The following is a 23,920-nucleotide window of genomic DNA, read 5'->3' on the forward strand; positions in this document are numbered from 1 at the left end:
TTATTTTTCTAGAAAACTCAGACTAAGATATACCACTATTATTCAAATTTTCAAATTTACACTAATGATAATTAGATTGAAGAATTCTACCTACTTCTTCAAGGAGCCCTAGTAGAGTAATGGATTATGAGCTGAACTGCTAACTGCAAGGTCAGTTCGAATCTGCCAGCTGCTCTGCAGGAGAAAGAGGAGGCTTTCTGCTTCCATAAAGATTTACAGTATCAGAAACCCTATACAGACTCACTATGAATTGGAACCAACTGGGTGACACAACCAGCACCAACAACTTCTTCTTCTTCAGACTGAAACTGATCAAATATGCAATCAAGATGCAACAATAATTACAGGTAATTGGAATGCACACATAACCAAAGAGCAAAGGTCAGTAATTGGAAAATATGGCCTTGGTGATAGAAACAATGATGGGGGTTTCATGGCAGAATTCTTCAAGATTAACAACTTGTTCATTGCAAATACCTTTTGTCAACAACATAAAAGGCAACTATACACCTGGACCTCACCAGATGGAATAAACAGGAGTAAAATTAACCGCATCTGTGGGAAGGGAATACAGAGAAATACAATCTCATCAGTCAAAACGAGGTCAGGGGCAAACTGTGGAACAGATTACCAATCCTCATATGCAAGTTGAGACTGAAATTATAGACAATTCAAACAAGTTCCTAATAGCAAAAAATATGATATTGAATATATCTCACCTGAATTTAGAGACCATCTCAAGAACAGATTTGATGCATTAGACACTAATGACTGAGAACAAGAAAAATTGCGGGGTAACATCAAGAACACTGTACAGGAAGAAAGTAGAGGTCATTATAAAGACAAAAGAAGGAAAAGACCTAAATGGGTGTCAGAAGAGACAAATTTGCTCTTCGGCATAGAGAAGCTAAGCAACTGGAAGGAATGAGAAAGAAAGAAGAGCTGAGAATCTCCAGTGAGTAGTATCCAATCTGTCCAGGCAGGGCTGATGAAATGAAATGCAGACGGGTCTCTTGTGATACAATAGTGAATAATTGTTATCAGGACTGATTGTGAGGGTTGAAAATGTAAAGGTAGACATTTTATAGCAAGGAGGGGAGTGATTAACTTTTCAGTCTAGGAGCAGAGGTCCCTAGGACCATCAAGGGAGAAGAGCAGAGAGCGGGACCCTACCCAGAGAAGCAGTGATGCCTGAAATGGAGGCAGAGATGATGATGTGGAGCGATGGAGCAGCTGGAGACTGTAGACCGGGGGGGGGGGGGGTTGTGTGTGGAGGGGGGGGGGGGGGGGGGGTCAGGCTTGCAGGGTATACCCTTTGGTTGGTTGATGATGGAGGGAATTGTAACCATGACAATGATATGATATAATATACAATAAAAAGAGAGAGAGAGAGCTGAAAAGAACATTTCAAAGGGCAGCTCCAGAAGATAAAGTCAAGTATAAAAGACATGTAGAAAGACGTGGCGTTAGAAAACCAGAAGGGAACAGCACACTCAGCATTCCTCAAGCTGAAAGAACTGAAGCAAAAAAATCAAGCCTCAATTTGAAATATTGACGGATTCTATGGAAAAATATTAAATGATGAAGGAAGCATCAGAAGATGGAAGGAATACATAGTCATTGTACCAAAGAGAATTGGTTGAAGTTCAACTGTTTCAAGAGGTAGCATATGATCAAGCACATGAAGGCAGAAGTCTAAGCTGTACTGAACCATTGATGAAAAACAAGACTCTAGGAATTGACTAAATACAAATGGAAATGTTTCAACAAACTGATGCAGCGCTGGAAGCCCTCACTTACCTATGCCAAGAAATTTGTAAGACAGTTACCTGCCCAACAGATGGAAAGAGACCCAATTTGTGCCTATACCAAAGAAAGGTGACCCAATGGAATGCAGAAATCATCAACAATGTCATTAACATCACATGCAAGTAGCAGTTTGTTGGAGATAATTCAGAACAGCTGCAACAGAACATCGACAGGAGTTGCAAGTAATCTAAGCCAAAATTCAGAAGAGGACATGGAATGAGGGGATATCACTGCTGACCTCAGATGGATCTTGGCAGAAAGCAGAGAATACCAGAAAAATGTTTACTAGTCCTTTATTGACTATGCAAAACTGTATGGATCATTTAAAAAAAAAAAAAACTATGGTTAATACTGTTCCAGAACACTTGATTATGCTCATGAGGAACCTATACATAGACCAAGAGGCAACCTACCATGTGTAGATGATACAATCTTGCTTGCTGGAAGTGAAGAGGACTGAAAATACTTACTGATGAAGATCAAAGACCACAGCATTCAGTATGGATTGCACCTCAACATAAAGAAAGCAAAAATCCTCACCACTGGATTAATAAATAACATCTTGATAAACAGAGAAAAGATCAAAATTGTCAAAGACTTCCTTTGGGTTGGATCCATAAGCAACACTCAGGGAAATAGTAGTCAATAAATCAAACAACATATTGCATTAGGCAGATCTACTGCAAAAGGTCTTTTTTAAGCATTAAAGAACAAAAATGTCAGTTTGAGGACTAAGGTGCACCTGACCCAAGCCATGGTATTATCAATCACTGGCATGCTAATCACAATGTTGGTGGTTCAATCCTACCAGACGCTCCTTGGAAACCTTATGCAGAGTCACTATGAGTCAGAACTGACTAGACAGCACTTAACAACAACAGAAATATGCATGTGGACATTGAACAATGAATAAGGAAGAGCATAGAATAATTGATGCATTTGAATTATGGTGTTGGAGAAGAATATTGAAAGTACCATAGACTGTCAGAACAAACAAATCTGTCTTGCAAGAAGTACACCCAGAATGTTCCATAAAAGTGAGGGTTCCTCAGAAGTGAGGACAGCAAGACTTTGTCTCTCACTCTTTAGGCATATTGTCAGGAGGGATCAGTTCCTGGAGAAGAACATCATGCTTGGTCAAGTGGAAGGTCAACGAAAAAGAGGAAGGCCTCCAATGAGATGGTTTCACACAGTAACAGCAACAATGGGCTCAAACATGAAAAACGTGAGGATGATGCGGGACATGGTAGTGTCTGTGGTGAATAGGTTTGCTGTGAGTTGGAATCAGCTCAATAGCACCTAACAACAACAATAGCATTACCCATAGGATGTGGGTAATAAAGTTTATAAATGGCATGTGTAGTACAGATGGCATTGTGCCTGGGTGCATGTTTTTTTAAAGAGAAACATTCAATAGAGTATTATATACCTAAATCAAGGTTCAGAAAATTACAGCCCACTGACCAGATGTGTTCTGTCACCTGTTTTTGTCAATAGTTTCATTGAAACACATTTATACCAATTATATATTGTCTGTGGCTGCTTGTGTGCTACAATAAAAATCATTACCAATGTGTCAAATCCAACTCATAGCCATCATGTATGGAGCTTCCAAGGCTGAAAATATTTACGGGAACAGAAAGCCTCATCTTTCTTCTGTGCAGCTGCTGGTGGGTTTGAAGTGTCAACCTTGCAGTTAGAAGTCTAGTGCTTATCCTACAGTGCCACCAGGGCTGCTTAAATTAGTTATAGTATAGACCAAAAGGCAGTCACCAAAACAGAACAAGGGGCCAGTGAATGGTTTAAAATCAGGAAAAGCGTGTTCCAAGGTTGTATTCTTTCACCATGTTTATTCAATCTGTATGTTAAGCAAATAATCCGAGAAACTGGATTATATGAGAAAAAATATCAGGATTAGAAGCAGACTCATTAACAACCTGCAATATGCAGATGATACAATCTTGCATAATGAAAGCAAAGAGGACTTAAATTTTGTTGTTGTTGTTAAGTATCATGGAGTCGGTTCCGACTCATAGCGACCCTATACAGGATTTCTGAGGCTGTAAATCGTTATGGGAGCAGAAAGCCTCATCTTTCTCCCACGGAACTGCTGGTAGGTTCAAACTGCTGACCTTAAGGTTTGCAGCCCTACTTGTAACCACTGCGCTGCCAGAGCTTAAATTACTTACTGATAAATACCAAAGACACAGCCTTCAGTGTGAGTTGCATGCACCTCAATGTAAAGAAAAAAAAAAAAAAAAATCCTCGCCAGTGGACCAGTAAATAACATCAAAATAAATGAAGAAAAGATTTGAAGTTGTCAAAGACTTCATTTTGCTAAAATCATCCATCAACACTCATGGTAGTAGCAGTCAAGAAATCAAACGATGTATTGCATTAGGCAAATCTGTAGCACAAGACATCTCTAAAGTGTTAAAGAGCAAAGATGATAGTTTGAGGACTAAGGTGTGCTGACCCACGTCATGATATTTTCAAGAGCCTCATATGCATGTGGAAGTTGAACAGTGACTAAATAAGAACATAGAAGAATTGATGCATTTGCATTATGGTGTTGGTTGTTATTGTTGCTGTTGTTGTTAAGTGCCATCAAGTTAGTTCCAACTCATAGCAATCCTGTATAAGGTTTCCGAGGAGCAGCTGGTGAATTTAAACCACCAACCTTGAGATTCAAATTGACCTTGTGGTCCTGTGCATTGGAGATTATTAAAAGTATCATGGACTGCCAGAGGACATATGTGTTGGAAGAAGTACAACCAGAATGCTCTTTAGAAGCCAGGATGCCAGACTTTGTCTCTCATACTTTGGACATGTTATCAGGAGGGACCAGTCCCTGGAGAAAAACATCATGCTTGGTAAAGTGGAGGGTTAGTGAAAAAGAGGAAGACCCTCAATGAGAAGGACTGGCACGGTGGCAGCAGCAATGAGCCCAAGCACAATGATTGTGAGGTTGGCACAGGACCAGGCAGTATTTTTTTCTGTTGTGCATGGAGTTGCAGAACCAACTCAATGGCACTTAACAACAACAATAGAATTAATTACGGGTGTTATTTCATGAAGTCTCCTATCCTTCAGTGCAAAAAGGTCCTTTGAATTACTACTAGCCGAAAGAATCTGGCAAAATCAAATTAAAAGAGAGTTTATCCTGGCTGGGCCTGGTTTAATCAGGTGAAAGTTCTTAAAAGAAAGACAGGGTGTTCTCTAACAATGAAGCCTTTTCTCTGTTGTGTTGGGAGAGGATATATTGAGATGGCCGAGAGGGAGGACATTAAGGACCCCAGTTCTACAACCATGGAAACTAAAATTTGTCAACAACCAGGAGCTGGATAAGACAGAACTGTAGGTCTCCATATTCTGTTGAGAGTTTCCAACTCAACATAATACTATGAATGAACAGAGGTGGTAAAAGGATTTAAACAGATCATTCAAAATCTTAGTGTATCTTATGTGAATACAAATGTGATTCTCAAGGATTTCAGAGTCCTTCAGTTTACACTTCATCCGTATTGCCTATGATTTATATTATTACTAAGAGATTTCTTCATTTTCCTAAACACCGTAAATTCCTCAGTACTGCCAACTTCGATTACCCTCTTTGCCAGTAAGATTAATAGACAAACTAAACCCACACAAAAATGGCTCTAAGGACCATTTTTTATAATTACTATTCCAAATCCATGTGAGAGTTGGACAGTGAATAAGGAAGATCGTAGAAGAATTGATGCATTTGAGTTCTGGTGTTGGAAGAGAATATTGAAGGTACCGTGGGCTGTCAGGAGAACTACAGACCTGTGTTGGAAGAAGTGCAGCCAGAGTGCTCCTTGGAGGCCAGGATGGCCAAACTTCATCTCTCATACTTTGGACATATTGTCAGGAGGCACCAGTCGCTGGAGAAGGATATCATGTTTGGTAAGGTGGAGGGTTCAGAGAAAAAGAGGAAGACCCCCAGCGAGATGGATTGGCCAAGTGGCAGCATCAATGGATTCAAGCATGGCAACAATTGTGAGGTTAGCCCAGGACTGGGCAGTGTTTTGTTCTGTTGTTCATGGGGTCACTATGAGTCAGTACCAACTCAATGGTACCTAACAACAACAACAGCATTCCAAATCCTGATGTGGCACTGTGGATTAATGTGCTGAACAGCAAGGTCACTTTGAACCACAGGTTGACCCTTCAAGCTCACCAGTTGCTCCTTGAAAACCCTATACAGGGTCACTATGAGTCGGCACCAACTCAACAGCACATAACAACAACATTCCAAATCACTTTATGAAATCCTGATGTGGCTTTATAGGATAAGCACTGGACCAAAAGGTCAGTTTGAACTGCAAGGTCAGCAGTTCAAACCTACCAGTCACTCCTAGGAAACGCTATACAAGGTGGCTATCAGTTGAAACTGACTTAACAGCACTCAACAACAACAACAGCAATTGCAAATCACTTTGGGGCAAAATGTCCAAAAGGCAGTGAGGACACAGTGAATGTTCTGCCAAAATATGTTCAATCACAAAATGCCAGACATGAGAGTGGCCTTATAAATCATTTAAGCTTCTCTATTTTATCTACCAAAAATAAATAAATAAATGACACCAAGAGACATAATGTAACATGACTAAGGTCACAGATATGGGCAGAGTTAAAAGCAGAGTCCAGATATGCCAACTCTCAGCCCAGGTTTTCCCCAGTGTTTGGTTGCCCCTTTGAATCAGTGGTTTTTGCGTCTTAATGGATAAAACATGTTCAGCCTAATATAGAGAGACTTACGAAGCCTGAAATATATGAGTGGCCAATGGATGTTGGAGGAGAATATTGAAAGTACCGTGGGCTGCCAAAAGAAGCAACAGATCTGTGTAGGAAGAAGTGCAGCCAGAGTGCTCCTTGGAGGTCAGGATGGCCAAACTTCATCTCTCATACTTTGGACATATTGTCAGGAGGGACCAGTCACTGGCGAAGGATATCATGTTTGGTAAGGTGGAGGGTCAGAGAAAAAGAGGAAGACCCTAGTGAGATGGATTGGCAATATGGCAGCATCAATGGACTCAAGCATGGCAACAATTGTGTGGTTGGCCCAGGACCAGGCAGTGTTTCGTGCTGTTGTATGTAGGGTCGCTATGAGTGGGTACCGACTCGATGGCACCTAACAACAACAAGAGATGTAGAAAAGAAGGAAGAGAGGGAGGAAAAAAGGGCAGGAAGAGAGAGATAATCCAAATGACCAAAAGGACAATAAAAGGACAATGGACTGCTAACCACAGGTCAACGTTTTAAACCCACCAGCCACTCCTCAGAAACCTTATGAGTCAGAACTGACTCAATGGCACATAACAACGACAGCACACCTCACCAGCCAATAGGGAAACATAGACCTCATAAGATACCAGGACATATTGGTCAGAATGACTAAAATTGAAAATACTGACTTACCAAGTGTGGCACTGAAATACACAGTGTAACTAGAATCCTCATGCATTGCTTGTAGGGGTATAAAATGGTAGTCACATGTTGGAAAAAATGTTTAATGACATCTGTTTAAAAACATATTGCTGCCCCCTGACTCAGAAATTCCCCTCCACTTTATATGCCTGTTGCTACTGAGTCAAGTCCATCTCAAGGTATATAATCAACAGAGATGCACTCACCAAAATGTGTATCATTTAAATGTTCACAGCAACACTGTATTTTATTGTGGTAAAAAATACATGATGTGAAATTTGCCTTTTTTGTAACTTTTTATTGTGAATTGGGTGAAAGTATGTAGAGCAGACCAGTTTTCCATTCAACAATTCATACGCATTTTGTTTCATCTCATTGATTACAATCCGTACAATGTAACATCAATTATCCCACTTCCTCCCTGTGTCTTGTTTCCATTTCTCCTTCTTTCCTAACCCTTCGGAACCTAGTCCTTCCATAAATACTCTTCTTTTGATTTCAAATGTTTGATTATTCTAAGGCATACATACTTTACTAGTATTATTGTTCCCTTAAGTTGTTGTTGTTAAGTGTCGTCAAGTTGTTTCTGACTCACAGCAACCAGACCTATCTATTGTTTGACTGAAAATTGAGCCATGGAGCTGAGTTCATTTTCAGACCTGAAGGCTGGCTAAAGATCCTACACTCAGGGGCTCTCCCAGCCTCAATTCAAGCAATAAACCTAGTTTTTTTTTTTATAATTTTGTTCCACATTTTTCTTCCACTCTCGACAGACCCTTATGATGTGTTCCCTTTTAGAGTAGTTAGTAGTGGTAGCTGGGCACCATCTAGTTCTTCTGGTCTCAAGCTTGGAAAGACTGATGTCTGCAGGGTCCATTAGTTGATCAGTCTAATTGCTTTCATGGGTCTTCAATTTTCTTTATTCTTCTTCCCCCCAGATAAGGACCTCAGTCAGATAAGACCTCAGTCTCAATTCACCAAAGTAGGTTGTAGAGCATTGTCTTTGTGGACTATGCTATGCCGATTGACCTTAGTGTCCCCAAGACCATGGTTCAGAGCCCCCAGGTCCATCAATCCATTCACTCAAGGTATTTGTTTTTCTTAACCATGTTAATTATACAATTTAGTGGCATTAATTATATTCACAATATTATATAACCATCACCACTATTTGTTTACAAAACTTTATCACCACAAACAGAAATTCTGTATTTATTAAGTATTAACTACCCATTTCTCTCTCCCCCAACCCATGGTAACCATTTCTCATGGTAATCTATAGAACTCTACTTTCTGTTCCTCCTACACATTCTAGGTATTTTATATAAAATTCAAAAAACTCACTGCCATCAAGTCAATTCTGACTCATAATAACTCCATATTGGGTTTCTGAGACTGTCGGTCTCAGAGGGAACAGACAGCCTTATTTTTCTCACAAGGAGAAACTGGTGGTTTTGAACCACCAACCTTGTGGTCAGCAGTCCAATGATTACCCTACAGTGCCACCAGAGCTCCTATTTTACATAAGCTACATCATATGAAGGAACCCTGTGGCACACTGATTAAGGGCTCCGCTGCAACTGAAAGGTCAGCAGTTCAAGCCCACTAGCTACACCAGGGAAGAAAGATGTGGCAATCCGCTCATGTAATGATTTACATCCCTGGAAACCCTATGGGACAGTTTGACTGTCCTATAGGATTACCATAAATTGGAATTGTCTCAACATCAGTGAGTTTCTTTGAGTTAGATGATATAATATTTGTCTTTTTATGGTTATCTTATTTCATTGAACATGTTTTCAAAGTTCACCCTTGTAGCATGTATCAGGACTTCCTTTCTCTTTATGGGTAAATAATATTCTATCCCATGCATATGCCACATTTTTTATCCATCTGTCTGTTGATAGACAATTGGGTAGTTTTCACCTTTTGACTATTGTAAATAATTCTACAAAGAACATTGTTGTACAAATACCTGTTTGAATCCATCTTTCATTCTTTTAGGTGTATTCCCTGGAGTGCAATTGTCTGATCGTATGGTAATTCTTGTTCTGTTCTAACAACTGCCTCTTGGTCCATGTACATACAGGTTCCTGAAGAGCACAATTTAGTGTTCCGGAATACTCATTCTCTGCAATGTTGTCCATAGCTTGTTATAATCCGCACAGTCAAAAGCCCTTGCATAGTCAATAAAGCACAGATAAACATCTTTCTAGTATTCTCTGCTTTCAGCCAAGATCTATCTGACATCAGCAACGATATCCCTCATTCCACATCCTCATCTGAATCCAGCTCAAATCTCTGGCAATTCCCTGTCAATGTACTCTTACAGCCATTTTTTAAATTATCTTTAGCAAAATTTTACTTGCATGTGATATTAATAATATTGTCTGATGATTTCCACTTTCTGTGGGGTCACCTGTCTTAGGGATGGGCATAAATATGGATTTCTTCCAATCAATTGGTCAGGTAGCTATCTTCCAAATTTCTTGGCATAGATGAGTGAGTGCCTCCAGTGCTACATCAGTTTATTGAAAGATTTCAATTTGTATTCCATAAATTCCTGGAGACTTGTTTTTTGACAATACCTTCAGTGCACGTTGGACTTCATCCTTCAGTACCATTGCCCCTTGATCATGTGCTATCTCTTGAAATGGCTGAACATCAATAACTTCTTTTTGTTACAGTGACTATATTCCTTCCATCTTCTTTTCATACTTTCTGTATGTTGTTGTTGTTGTTATGTGGCGTCGAGTTGTTTCTAACTCATGGTGACCCTGTATAGGGTTTCCAATGCCAGTGTTTCGTTCTGTTGTTCCTAAGGTTGCTATGAGTCAGAACTGACTTGACGGCACCTAACAACAGCTACCAACATGGTAATTCTATGTTTAATTGTTTTTCACAATATCTGCAGCATTTTATATTCCCACCAGCAATGGATAAGGATTCCTATTTCTCCACACACTCACCAACACTTGTTTTCCATTTTTCTGATAATCACTCTAAAGAATGTGAATAGTATCTCACGTTGTTTTGATTTCCATTTCCCCAGTGACTATTGATGGTGAGCAGCTTTTCATGTGCCTATTGGCCATTTGTATACCTTCTTTGGAGAAATTAATTTTCAAGTCCTTAGCCCATTTGTTATTAGATTTGACTTTTTGCTGTTGGGTTACACTTCTTTATACAACAAATTTTGAAAGAAGAACAACCAAAATGCTCCTTAGAAACCGGATGGTTTGACTTTGTGTTTCATACTTCAGACATGTTTTTAAGACGGACCAGTCCCTGGAGAATGACATCATGCTTGGTGAAGTGGAGGGTCAACAAAAAAAAGGAAGACCTCCGAGGAGATAGCTAGTTGTTCAAACTTAACAATTGTGAGGATGGCTCAGGACCTAAAAGTGTTTTGTTCTGTTGTGCATAAGGCTGCTATGAGTTGGAGCCAACTTGACAGCACCTAACAACAACAACAACAATTGTTGTTGTTGTTGTTAAGTGTCTTCGAGTCGGTTCTGACCCATAGTGACCCTGTACAGGGTTTCCGAGGCTGTAAATCTTTACGGGAACAGAAAGCCTCATCTTTCTCCCACGGAGCAGCTGGTAGTTTCAAACTGCTGACCTTAAGGTTCGCAGCCTGATTCATAACCACTATGCTATCAGAGCTCCTTGTAGATGTAGGCAAATGGAACAACAACAATATGCAACAGTAAATCTAAAGTTATTGTTTCAAAAATCATAGAAACCTTTATTAAACAAAAGTATCAATGTGTGAAACTATTGTTTCTCAACATCTCCTCCATCTAGGTCCATACATTCTGAAGGCAGTGTTTCCATCTCTCTAATCCTTCCCTGATAGTTTTGACATCATCGAGGAACTCAAATCATGTTTGTTTTCAATGTTCTGTGAGTTTGGGGAACAAACAGGAATCTGAAAGGACAAGATCTGGGCTTTAGGGTGAATAGGGTACGGTTTCCCAATGAAATACTTACAGAAAAGCTCTGGCTACCTTTAAAGAATGAGCAGGTACGTTGTCATGATGAAAAAAAATTCCTCAGCACTATTTTCTTGGCCTTTTTCTCACCATTGCAGTTTTCCTTTTTAATTTCTTGATAAAAGCCCCCATTATCATCCTATGTCTTTTGAGAAACTCTATCAAGATTACCCCTTTGGGGTCTCAGAAAACAGTCACCATAACCTTATGAGCTGACCTCTCTACCTTGAATTAACTGGCCCAAGAGATCCCCTTTGTCTTAGGCTGCATTTTTTAAAGAAGCAAAACCAGTGAAACATACGCAGGTAAATATATTAAAAGAAGTTTATTATGAAGGAGATGGCTTACGGTTGTAGAGTCCCCGGTCTTCAGCCAAAAAGGAGAGGGAGGAGCCTTTCCCTCATATACATTCTATTGGGAGCAGGCCACACCCCCAACGAAACATCCTTTCAATTGGCTGCTCATAGCCACACAACAGCTTTAACTATGCTTATATATAGATAACACCCTCGGAAACCCTATACAGGGTCGCTATGGGTCGGAAACGACTCGATGGCACTTAACAACAACAACATATAGATAACTGAGGAGCTCTGGTAGCCTAATGGTTACGAATCCGGCTACGAGCGGCAAGGTCAGCAGTTCGAAACTACCAACGGTTCTGCGGGAGAGAGATGAGGCAGTCTGCTCCCGTAAAGATTTACAGCCTTGGAAACCCTGTGTAGGGTGGCTATGAGTCGGAACCGACTCCACGGCACATAATAGCAACAACAATATAGACATCTAAGGAGCTCTGGTATGGTAGCATAGTAGTTACGCATTGGGCTGCTAACCTCAGGGTCAGCAGTTGGAAACTACCAGCTGTTCCACAGGAGAAAGAAGAGGTTTTCTGCTCCCGTAAAGATTTACAGCCTTGGAAACCCTGTACAGGATTGCTGTGAGTCAGAACGGACTCCAAGGCATATTACAAGAACAACAATATAGATACTATGTTTTATCACCATGGGAATAAGCACGCCTCAACTACCAAACCAGCCCAGTCAAGTTGACACAGAACCCTAACTATTACACCCTTATAAGCCATTGTTTTGATTGAACCTTCATCATGAAGGTACCCTAAAATACGTGTACTGCTTGTCTTAGAGACATGTTTAAACACATTTCGTTTGGAATAAACCAGTGCATATATGAACTAGGATCTTAGTAACAATACTTCTTATATACTCATATATTCTGTACACTAAAACCTTATCAGATATATGATGTCTGAATATTTTCTCCCATTCTATAGGTGTCATTTACTTTCTTGATAAAGCCCTTTGATAAGCAAAAGTTTTGTTTCATTTTGTTCCTGAGGAAGTCCAATGTATCAATTCTTTTTCTTCTGTTGTTTGTACTTTTGGCATTGTGTCTAAGGATCCATAGCCAAATGCAAGGTCCTGAATATTTACCACTCTGTTTTCTTCTAAGAGTTTTAGGGCTTGAGTACTTACAGGTCACTGATCTGTTTTAAGTAATTTTTATGTATGGTGTGAGGTAAGAGTCTAACTTTATTTTTCTGCATGTAAAAATAATGTAGTCCCAAATCGCACTATTTTTAATACTAGCAATCCAATTCTAAATATTTAATACTGAAATATCTGCCAACAATTGATGAGGAAATAATGATGATATATTGATATCATGGAATACAATATAGATGTGAAAATGAGTCACCTATAACTAAAGGCAGGGTCCTGATGTATACTGTTTCTCCTGTGCTGTAGGATCAGCAATGGACTGCTAACCAAAAGGCCAGCAGTTCAAACCCACCAGCTGCTCCTCGGAAACTGTATATAGTCACTATGAGTCAGAACTGACTTGAGAGTACTTAATAACAGCAACTACATAAGTGATAACATGGATGAATTGTATTTTTAAAAATGTGAGTGAAAAAGTATACCATAAAAGAGTTTATTTAATTTATAGAAGGTTCAAAAGCAGGCACAAAATTAATTAGTGATATGAGACACCAGGATTATGAAAACTTTTGGGAAGAGGGAAGTGATAATGATTGGGGTTTATGAAGGGGTCTATATCTGTATCTGGTAGTGTAGTGGTTACGAATCGGACTGCGAACCTCAGGGTCAGCAGTTTGAAACTACCAGCTGTTCCGCAGGAGAAAGATGAAGCTCTCTGCTCCCATAAAGATTTACAGCCTCGGAAACCCTGTCCAGGGTCGCTATGAGTCGGAACTGACTCCACAGCACATAACAACAACAACAATATCTGTATCAGGCACTAACTACATTGTTTACATAGTAATTATTCATCATGCCATTTGTTTGTAAATTTTGTACTTTCCTTAATACATATTATCTTTCAATAAATCATATATATATATAAACACATATATATATATATATTTAAAGCAGAAGGATAGACTTCTTCTAAGGATACCAAACCTCTCGATGAATGCAACTTTCTTAAATTTCATAACACCACCTGTTGTTGTTAAGTGCCATGGAGTTGGTTCCAACTCATAGTGACCCTGTACAGGGTCTCCGAGGCTGTAAATCTTTACGGGAGCAGAAAGCCTTATCTTTCTCCTGCGGAACGGCTGGTAGTTTTGAACTGCTGACCTTGAGGTTAGCAGCCCGATTCATAACCACTATGTTACCAGAGCTCCTTATAACACCACTGAAGGACATTTATTCATTATGAACTCAAACATCAGCCCCATTACAGATCTATGAAAACAAATGTTCACTAGAAGGTAATACCAAGTAAATACAAAAGACAGCATATCAGATCACTAATAATCTCAAAACATAAAGAGAAAAGGAACAAAGATTATTAAATATCAAGGAGTCCTGGTTTGGTGCTGTGGATTAATGCACTGGACTGCAAGGTCAGCTTGTACCACAGGTGGGCAGTTCAAACCCTAGATGGAGTTGCTCTGGATCAGAACCAACTCGACGGCTTCTAACAACAGCAGTAGCATATTGCCAGAGATCGGCTGTGTATTTTGTTCTCTCAGTAGCTCTCCACAATGGATACTATTATTAATCTCATTTTATAAAAGGAGAAACCAGGTCTCAAAGATCTTAAGCAAAGCTCCTGAAACAGCAGATCCAATTCCAGGATTGCATAGTTCCATCACCCCACTCATAATCCCTTACCTGACTGAGGGCTATTTAGTGCCTTTGACTTTTACCAATAAAACAACCTCATAAAACTTGCGCCCTCATAAATATCTCATATAAGCAAAGTAGCCCAAGGTGATTTCCTAGGAATATTATTGTATTATGTTCTGTTGCCATTTATAAGCCAGAGAATGACCCACACACAGCCTTTACACCTACCAAGAAAAAAAGAAAAACAGAGATACAGGTTTTCTCAAACAACATTTAATGGCCCATAGCATAGACCAGAATCTAGCCAACCCACTCCCAAGAAGTCCTCATGCAAATGGGGGGGTGGGGGTGGGGTATCAAGGCCAAATTACTCTTTTAAAGATTTTCTTATTATAGCTGTTTTATTATTCATATACTTTTAATAGCATCTCAATGATTGTTTTATAGGCTGACTATAGCTTAAGTTAATGCTCAAGACGTTATAAGCAGCTCCCTTTTAAATTTTTAACCAGAATAAAAGTATACAAAAAGCCCATACTCTCCTGAAACAGTAAGACCTTGTATCCAAACAGAAATGGAGACAGTTTTACACGGCAGTTTACAGATTTTATTTGGCCCCACTTGTAGTTCATGCCCATTACAACTACTTCAAAAACTAAAGTCTCAATGACTGTCTACAGCTAAGTATAAGATGTTTCCAGACTTAAAGGCCATTTACAAGAAATATTATAAAAGTAGAAGAAAGAAAGCATTCTATTTTTCTCCATTTCATTAGACAAGAAAAGCAAAGGGCTCAGCAGTTGAGATCTGGGGGGGAGGCAGTAAATAGGAGGAAAGCTTAAGTATCAACCGTATACAACGACTGACTGATGCTACTTAGCTACCAAAGTTGATGCTCTTAGCTTGGAAGAGGCTAATGGTTGTCCATTTTATTGAAGGGAAATGAGTTTTGTTAAATGTATTGATAGTGCTAACATTTTAATAATTGAACCATTTATCTTTCCACTGTCCCATTAGACATACTCTATCATATACACAATGATGAATTTTATGTGTTTATATCTAAGAGCTAATAAGAGACTCCCTTCCAAATCGGGATAGTTAGGATCTTGGAAACTCTCCCCGGTAGAAGTACTCCCAGCTGTAGTCTTATAAAAAAATACAGTTAAGAGAATAAAGTCCTGAGTGAACAGTTTATAAATATTTTTGTATTTGTAATATACAATGGTACAGCCAACACAGCACAGTCAACAATGACATCTTTATACATCCTAAAGTAGTAATAAAAATCTCTGTATAATTAATCTTCATTCTTCATCTCTTGGCTCCCTGGGTATTTTATTCAACTCTCTCTCCCTTCACTTTCAAAAGGATGTTAGTGAATCATCGCCTTCTTTACAAATAAACTCCTGCTAAGAGGCAACTTTCTTGGTCTCCAATTTGCCAGTCAAACACCTTTCCATTTGCAACTCAGAACTGGACCCACCCTTTCTTCTGAGCTGCCACCTACCTTGATTAAGGATGATTTTCTTTTCATAGAAAACACCTTGTTGTTGTTGTTAACGGCCATAAAGTTGGTCCCTGATTCATGTTGATCCCATGCACAACAAAATGAAATGCTTCTTGGTCCTGTACCATCCCCGTGATAAATTGCAGATCATACTATTGTGATCCATAGGGTTTTTGTTGACCAATTTTTGGTCTGAAAGTGCTACTGAAATCTGCTGAGCATCATGGCAACACATAAGCATCCATGGACAGATGGATAGGGCTGGGCATTGGCCAGGAATCAAACCCGGGTTTCTCTTATGGAAGCTGAAAATAATCAACATTACCACCTAGAAAACACCTTTCAAAAAAAAATTGTTATCAAGTCAATTCTGACTTAGAATTATCCCATAGGGTTTCCAAGGCTGTTGTTGTTAAGTGTCGTCAAGTCGGTTCTGACTTATAACAACCCTGCATAGTTTCCAAGGAGCAGCTGGTGGGCTTGAGCCACTGACCTTGAAGCTCAAACTGATCTTGCAGTCCAGTGCATTAACCCACAGCGTCACAGAGTGGCCTGCTACATCTTTCTCCCACAGAGCAGCTAGTGGGTTTGAACAGCTGACCTTTCTATTAGCAACTGGGTGCTTACCCACTGCATCATCAGGACTCCTTAGAAAATACTCTAAATAACCTAAGTTGATTTATAAGTCCCAGCTGAGTAGACTGTTCTTCAATCCCAGCCAATCTCAGAGTTAGGCTGCTGATATCAGAATACTCCCAAATCCTCCTTACAACACAATAGCCCGACTTGGTGAACCAGTTGTCCTCTCCATTGGCTTCCTTTTATCTCACTGTAAAAACTCCAGTTTTACCTGGAGTTTTATTACAGCTGTTAGTGCTATGTGGCAAATTGACTAGGATACAGTAGCCTGCATTTAATCACACACAGTGTAGTTGTTGTTGAGAAGGTATTATGTCCATGTGGTTAACATCCACAATCAATTGATTTTACATAAAGGATATTACCCTCCATATAGTGTAAAGACCTTAAATGCAAAATAGACTGTTTCCTAAAGAAAAAGACATTCTGCTTCCAATTGCAGCATTAACTCTTGTCTGAATTCCAAGTCTGGGGGTCTGATCTAAAGAGTTCAGACTTTGTATGCCCTATAATCAGGTGAGCCAGATCTTCAAAAATCTCTTCATACATTTGAGAGTAAGTCAAAAAATATTGCTACAACATCATAGAAAATTTTGTTTTTAAAAAAATATCAAAATGTGAAGCTATTGTTTCTCAACATAGCCTTCATCTAGAGCTACAGACTTTCAAAGGTGGTGCGTCCATCTCTCTAGCATTTCCATGAAGAATTCTTCACTCTTCACTTGACACATGAAAATGGCAGTTTGGGCATCTTCCAGGGACTCAAAGCATGTTCCTTTTCAATGTTCTTTGAGTTTAGAAACAAAACAAGTCTGAAAAGACAAGGTCAGAACTGTAGGGGGTTGAAGTAAGGTTTCCCAGTGAAATTCTCCTAGGACAGACCTGGCTACCCTCAAAGAATGAGCAGGTGCATTGCTGTGATGAAAAGAAAGAAAACAAATAAACAAATACCTCGGTACAACTTTCCTAGCCTTTTTCTCATCAGAGCAGTTTTTCATTTTCTTAAATTTTTTTTCGTATACACCTGTGGTAGCCCTGTGTCCTTCAAGAAAATCCATCAAGATAACCCTTTTGGGATCCAAATATCAGTTGTCATAATCTTCTGACAAATCTCTCTGTTTTGAATCTAACTGAACCAGAAGATTCCTGTGATTGGAACTTTTTTTTCATTTTTTGAAGGAACATTAGAAACTAAGACTGGGCTTCTAAAAGTTTGTGGAAAAATTCCATTACCTTTTCATTCCATTTTTCCATGAACTTTTTGAAGACCCCTCCTCTTACTGAGAGACCTTGTCTGTAGTTTCCCATTGATCACAGGTGGTGGTTGGTTATGTGCCATTGAGTCGGTTCCGACTCATAGCGACCCTGTACAGGGTTTCCGAGGCTGTAAATCTTTATTGGAGCAAGAAGCCTCATCTTTCTCCCGCGGAACAGCTGGTAGTTTCAAACTGCCAACCTTGCCGTTGGCAGCCCAATTTGTAACCACTACGCTACCAGTCACAGAGACATGTTTAAACATATTTTTCTTGAATAAACCCATGTGTGTATAAACTGGAACCCTAATAACAACACTTTTCTATGTACCTTTGTATATACACATGTGCACACACTTTATGTTGTGGTTGTTATTGTTGTCTGCCGCCAAGTGCATTCTGCCTCAAGGAGACCATTTAGGACAGAGTAGAACTGCCCCATAGGGTTTCCTAGTCTGTAATCTTCATAGGAACAGATCACCAGGATTTTTCTCCCACAGACCAGCTGGTGGGTTTGAACTGCCAACTTTTCAGCTAGCAGTCCAGTGCATTAACTGCATCACCCAGGAACTCCAAAAGAATATATACTGAGACATTTTTTCGAAAGAATAAAAAAAATTAGAAACAACATAATTGTACACAAATCAGAAATTTGTTGAATTGATACATATCAATTCCAAACAATCCTGTTGCTGTTGTTGTTTTTGTTATTAATTTCTGTCAAGTCAGTTCTGACTCATAGTGACCCTATATAGGGTTTCTGAGGCTGTAAATCTTTTCAGCTACGGGGCAGCTGGTGGGCTCGAACTTCTGACCTTATGGTTCACAGTCCAGTATTTATCTTACAGAGCCACTGTACTCCTGTAATGCTCTGTAGCATATTAAATATGGACATGAAAATATTTCTAACACATGCATATTAATATGAAAAAAACAAGTTGCACAATCGTGCTTAGCACACCCTCCTGTTTAGATTTACATATTTTAAAATCTGTTTATGTAAGGTATATGTGTGTCTTCCTAAAGTATGTTGTTGTTGTTCATTGAGTGGTGTTGATTCTGAATCATAGGGACCCTGTATGACAGGGATCCCTGCCCTAAAATCTTCATGGGAGCACACTACCAGCTCTTTTTGTCCACAGAGTGACTGGGTGGTTCAAATAGCCAACCTTTGGGCTTGCAGCCAAGTGTTTAAGCATTGTGCCACAGGAGCTCCTCTATGTATACATACACATACGTACAGTGGTGGTGGTGGCTGTGTGCCACACAAGGACCCTGCATAGGCTTTTCTATATAAACCTTTACAGAAGGAAAAAGCCTCATCATTCTCCTGTGGAGTGACTGGTAGATTCGAACTGCTGACTCTGCAGTTAGTAGCCCAACTCCTAACCCACTACACTCGTTGTTGTTGTTAGGTGCCATCGAGTCAGTACCGACTCACAGTGACCCAACGCACAACAGAATGAAACACTGCCAAGTCCTGTAGCAACCTCATAATCATTGCTATGCCTGAGCCCATTGCTGCTGTCACTGTGCCAATCCATCTCGTTGGAGGGCTTCCTCTTTTTCTCTGAATCTCCACTCTACCAAATATAATATCCTTCTCCAGTGACTGGCCCCTCCTGACAACATGTCCAAAGTATGAGAGACAAAGTCTGGCCATCCTGGCTTCCAAGGAGCACTTCTTCCAACACAGATCTATTTGTTCTTTTAGCAATCCACGTGTACTTATAATATTCTCCTCCAGCACCATAACACAAATACATCAATTCTTGTACAGTCTTCCTTATTCATTGTCCAACTTTCACATGCATATGAGGTTATTGAAAATATCATGGCTTGGGTCAGGCACACCTTAGTCCTCAAAGTGACATCTTTGCTTTCAACACTTTAAAAAGGTCTTGTGCAGCAGATTTGCCTAATGCAATACGTCGTTTGATTTTTTGACTGCTGTTTCCATGAGTGTTTATGGTTGATCTGAGCAAAATGAAATCTTTGACAACGTCAATCTTTTCTCCATTTATATGGATGTTGTTTATTGGTCCAATGGTGAGGATTTTTTTGTTTTCTTTACATTGATATGCAACCCATACTGAAGGCTGTGGACTTTGATCTTCATTAGTATTTTAAGTGTTCTTCGGTTTCAGCAAGCAAGGATTGTATCACCTGAATATCACAACTTGTTAATGAGTCTTCCTCCAATCCACATTTTTTCACATAATCCAGTTTCTCAGATTATTTGCTCAGCAAATTTATTGAATAAGTATGGTGAAGGAATACAAACCTTGTGCTCACCTTCCTACTTTTAAACCATTCGGTGTTTCCTTGTTCTGGTCTATGTACAGATGCCTCATGAGCACAATTAAGTGTTCCAGAATACTCATTCTCTGCAGTGTTGTCCATAGCTTGTCATGATCCACACAATTTTAGGCCTTTGTGTAGTCAATAAAGCACAAGTAAACATCTTACTGGTATTCTCTGCTTTCAGCCAAGATCTATCTGATGTCAGCAATGATATCCTTCATTCCATGTCCTCTTTTGAATCTGGCTTGAACCTCTGGAAGTTCTCTGTCAATGTATGGTTGCAGCCATTTTTGCACTACCTTTAGTAAAACTTTACTCGTATGAGATATCAATGATAATGTCCAATGGTTTCCGCATTCCATTGGGTCACCTCTTTTTGGAACCGGCACACAAATGGTCACTCATTTACACATATGTATAAATGAGGGTCAGTCAAAAAGTAATACTAAGTGGCCTGCCAGGGGCGGGGCGGGGCGGGCCGGCGGGGGCCGAGTCCCCTGCCTGCAGATTCGCCTAGTCTCCTTCCCACAGGCTCGGCTTCCGCTTCCCTCCCGCCACGGGGTGAGAATGAGGGTGGCTATGCCCTGGCCCCTGCCACCGCCGCCACCATGTGACTCCCGGACTCCGAAGCCGGACCACGAGCCCACGGGCCGTGACGCTCTGAGCCGGGCCCCCCTGCCGGACTCCGAGCCCCGCTACTTTTACGCACCTTCCTCCGCTCTTGCAAAGGCTGCCTCCTGCTGGCCGAGTCGAGTCTCTCCTTAATCACCTTTGTTTGCTGTGTTGCATCTTCAGCACCGCCTTCCTTATGGCACCCCTGCTGGAGTCTCTACTGGCCATATTCTTCCTCTTCGCTGAAGCCAAGCAGCTGAATGACAAGTGGCAAGGCTTGTGTTGGCCCATGCTGGACTTCCTGCGCTGTGTCACAGCGGCCCTCATTCATCTACTTTATCATCTCCATCACTGCTGTCACCAAGTACTCTGATGGAGCCTCCAAAGTGGCTGGGGTGTTTGGCTTCTTTGCCACTATCGTGTTTGAAATTGGCTTCTATTTGATCTTTAATGAGGTCACCAAATTCCTCAAACAAGGTGACTCCACGAATGAGACCCAGACAGGGACCTGATGTGCCCACCCAATGTGGCCGGAAGACAGTGGCAAAGGGGGAGAAGAGAATTCCATTTCTGACTCCGACTTAAGGCCTGCCCATGCCTGGCAAGCTGAGCCACCCCGGGCGCTTCACTCCCAAACCTTCCAGGCCGAGCTGGTTGGCAGCGTGACCACGGGACGTGTTGGAAGGAAGCTGTGACTTCTTATGAAGCAGTGGGAATGACTGAATGGGCCTCCCCACAGGCGCAAGGCGCACGTTCGAGAGTCCAGGACACAAGACTTCTGTGACTTACTACGTCCCCTGGCTTAGCGCTATTTAACTCCTCTGCATATGGGGGCACCTTGACTATCCTAGCCCTCACCCATCCCTGTCCCATGGATATTACGCCATTTAACCTCTCTGCAAAAGCACAAGGGAGCAAAGCCTTGAGTTTTCACCCATGTTCAGATCTTAAGATCTTAAGAGTGGACTTATCATTACTGTCACAGTGAGCTTTTCTTCATGTTGCCAGGGGGAGTGTCAGAGGCGGGGCTATCCTGCTAGGTCTCAGCTCCTGTATTGGTATGCATATTCAGCCAAGCACTTAGTTGAGAATGAACCTTCCAAGAGTTTAGCTCAAGGAGCATGTCTTCCCTCTTTTAGCCTTACCATCTAAGGAAGAGCCGTCTCAGTGCCCCTAACTGACACCCTTGAAAACAACATGTCTCTTTTGGGTGAAGGTGGCTATTGTGGTCTAAGATTGCGTCAAAGGAAAGCTCACCAACAGGCTGACCGACTCCACAAAACTGAGGGGACTTCATGTGTCACAGGGGCAGTGTCGTGCACAGCTGGGCAGGCCCAGCCACACCATCTCTTCCTGACACAGCTCCTTGGACACTCAGGACCACATATTGTTGGACACCAGAGCCAGTCTCCTGACCATTTCATGGGAGGTCAGATCAGCCTTCTGTGTCACCCAAGGACTTCAACTGTGTATTTAGCCTCAGTGGGATGTTGTAACTTTTTACAACTATTTTATACAAAATAGCTTTTTTTAACAAATGGCATTTCCTATGACCCAAGAGGACTTGTGATTGAGCCAGAGTTTGAGGCATTTGTAGCCTTCTTCTTTTGCATGTGACTCTCCTACCCTGAAAACACCATACTGGATTAAACCAGACTGGCTAGCAAAAAAAAGTAATACTATTAGGGTTCATACAGGCATGGGTTTATTCCAAACACAATGCGTTTAAACACATCTGTGATTAGTGGATAGCTGCAGACAAGTTTCCTCAGGAATACATTTGCCTTAGTCTCAGAACTGTATAGACCTCCTGTTGTTAAGTGCCATCGATTCGGCTCCCACACAGAGACCCTGTGACAACACAATGAAACACTGCCGGTCCTGTGCCATCCTTACAATTGTTGTTATACTTGAGCCCATTGCTGCTGCCATTGTGCTAGCCCATCTCATTGGGAATCTCCCTCTTTTTCATTGGCCATCCATTTGAACAATTGTGATTTCCTTTTCCAGGGACTGGTCCCTCATGACAACGTGTCCAAAGTATGAGAGACACAGTCTGGTCATCCTGCCTTCTAAGGAGCATTCTGGTTATACTTCTTCCAACACAGATTTGTTTGTTCTTCAGGCAGTCCATGGTGCTTTCAATATTCTCCTCCAACTCAAACACATCAATTCTTCTCCAGTCTTCCTTATTCATTGTCCAACTTCTACATGCATATGAGACAATTGAAAATATCATGGCTTGGGTCAGGCCCACCTTAGTGCTCAAATTGATACCTTTGTTCTTGAACACTTTAAATAAAGAGGTCTGGTACAATAGATTTAATTAAAGTAATGTGTCATTTGATTCTTTGACTTCTGTTTTTATGAGTGTTAATAACAGATCTAAGCAATATAAAGTCTTTAACAACTTAAATCTGAGAATTTTGGTTTTCTTTACATTGAGGTGTAATCCATACTGAAAGCTATAGTCTTTGATCTTCATCAGTATTTTAAATCCTCTTTGCTTACAGCAAGCAAGGTTGTATCATCTGCATATCACAGGTAGTTAATGAGTCTTCCTCCAATATTGAGCCATGTTCTTCTTCATATACGTTAGCTTCTCAAATGATTTGATCAGCACACAGGATCCTGGTATGGTGCTGTAGAATTTGAATTGAACTGTAAACCACAAGGTCAGTGATTCAAATCCACCAGCAGTTCTTTGAAAACCATGTACAAGGTCACTATGAGTCAGAATCAACTTGATGGCAATTAACAACTGATTGAATAAGAATAACACAAGAATACAACCCTGGTGCACACCTTTCCTGATTTTATACCATTAAGTATACCCTTGTTCTGTTCAAACAAATGCCTCTTGGTCTATGAACAGGTTCTTCATGAGCATAATGAAGTGTTCTGGAATAATCATTATTTGCAATGTTATTCATAGCTTGCTATGATGCTGTTGTTGGTAGGTGCCATCGAGTCTGTACTGACCTATAGCGACCTTATGCACAGCAGAACAAAACACTGCCCGATCCTGGGCCAACCTCATTACTGTTGCCACACTTGAGTCCATCAATGTGGCCACTTGACCAATCCATCTTGCTGGGGTTCTTCCTCTTTTTCTCTGACCCTCCACCTTAACAAACATGATATCCTTCTCCACTGACTGGTCCCTCCAGACAATATGTCTGAAGTATGAGAGACGAAGAGTAGCCATCCTGGCCTCCAAGGAGCACTCTG

The 23,920-nt window shown here is 40.6% G+C and overlaps 1 pseudogene; it reads left to right on the forward strand.

Annotated features, from left to right (window-relative positions):
- Nucleotides 1-21,201, forward strand: part of LOC102811348 — a 23,105-nt pseudogene extending 1,904 nt beyond the window's left edge.
- The last annotated feature ends 2,719 nt before the right edge of the window (nt 21,202-23,920 follow it).

The sequence above is a fragment of the Chrysochloris asiatica genome, unplaced genomic scaffold (genome assembly GCF_000296735.1).
Source record: "Chrysochloris asiatica unplaced genomic scaffold, ChrAsi1.0 scaffold00344, whole genome shotgun sequence".
NCBI classification, from domain to species: Eukaryota; Metazoa; Chordata; class Mammalia; order Afrosoricida; family Chrysochloridae; genus Chrysochloris; species Chrysochloris asiatica.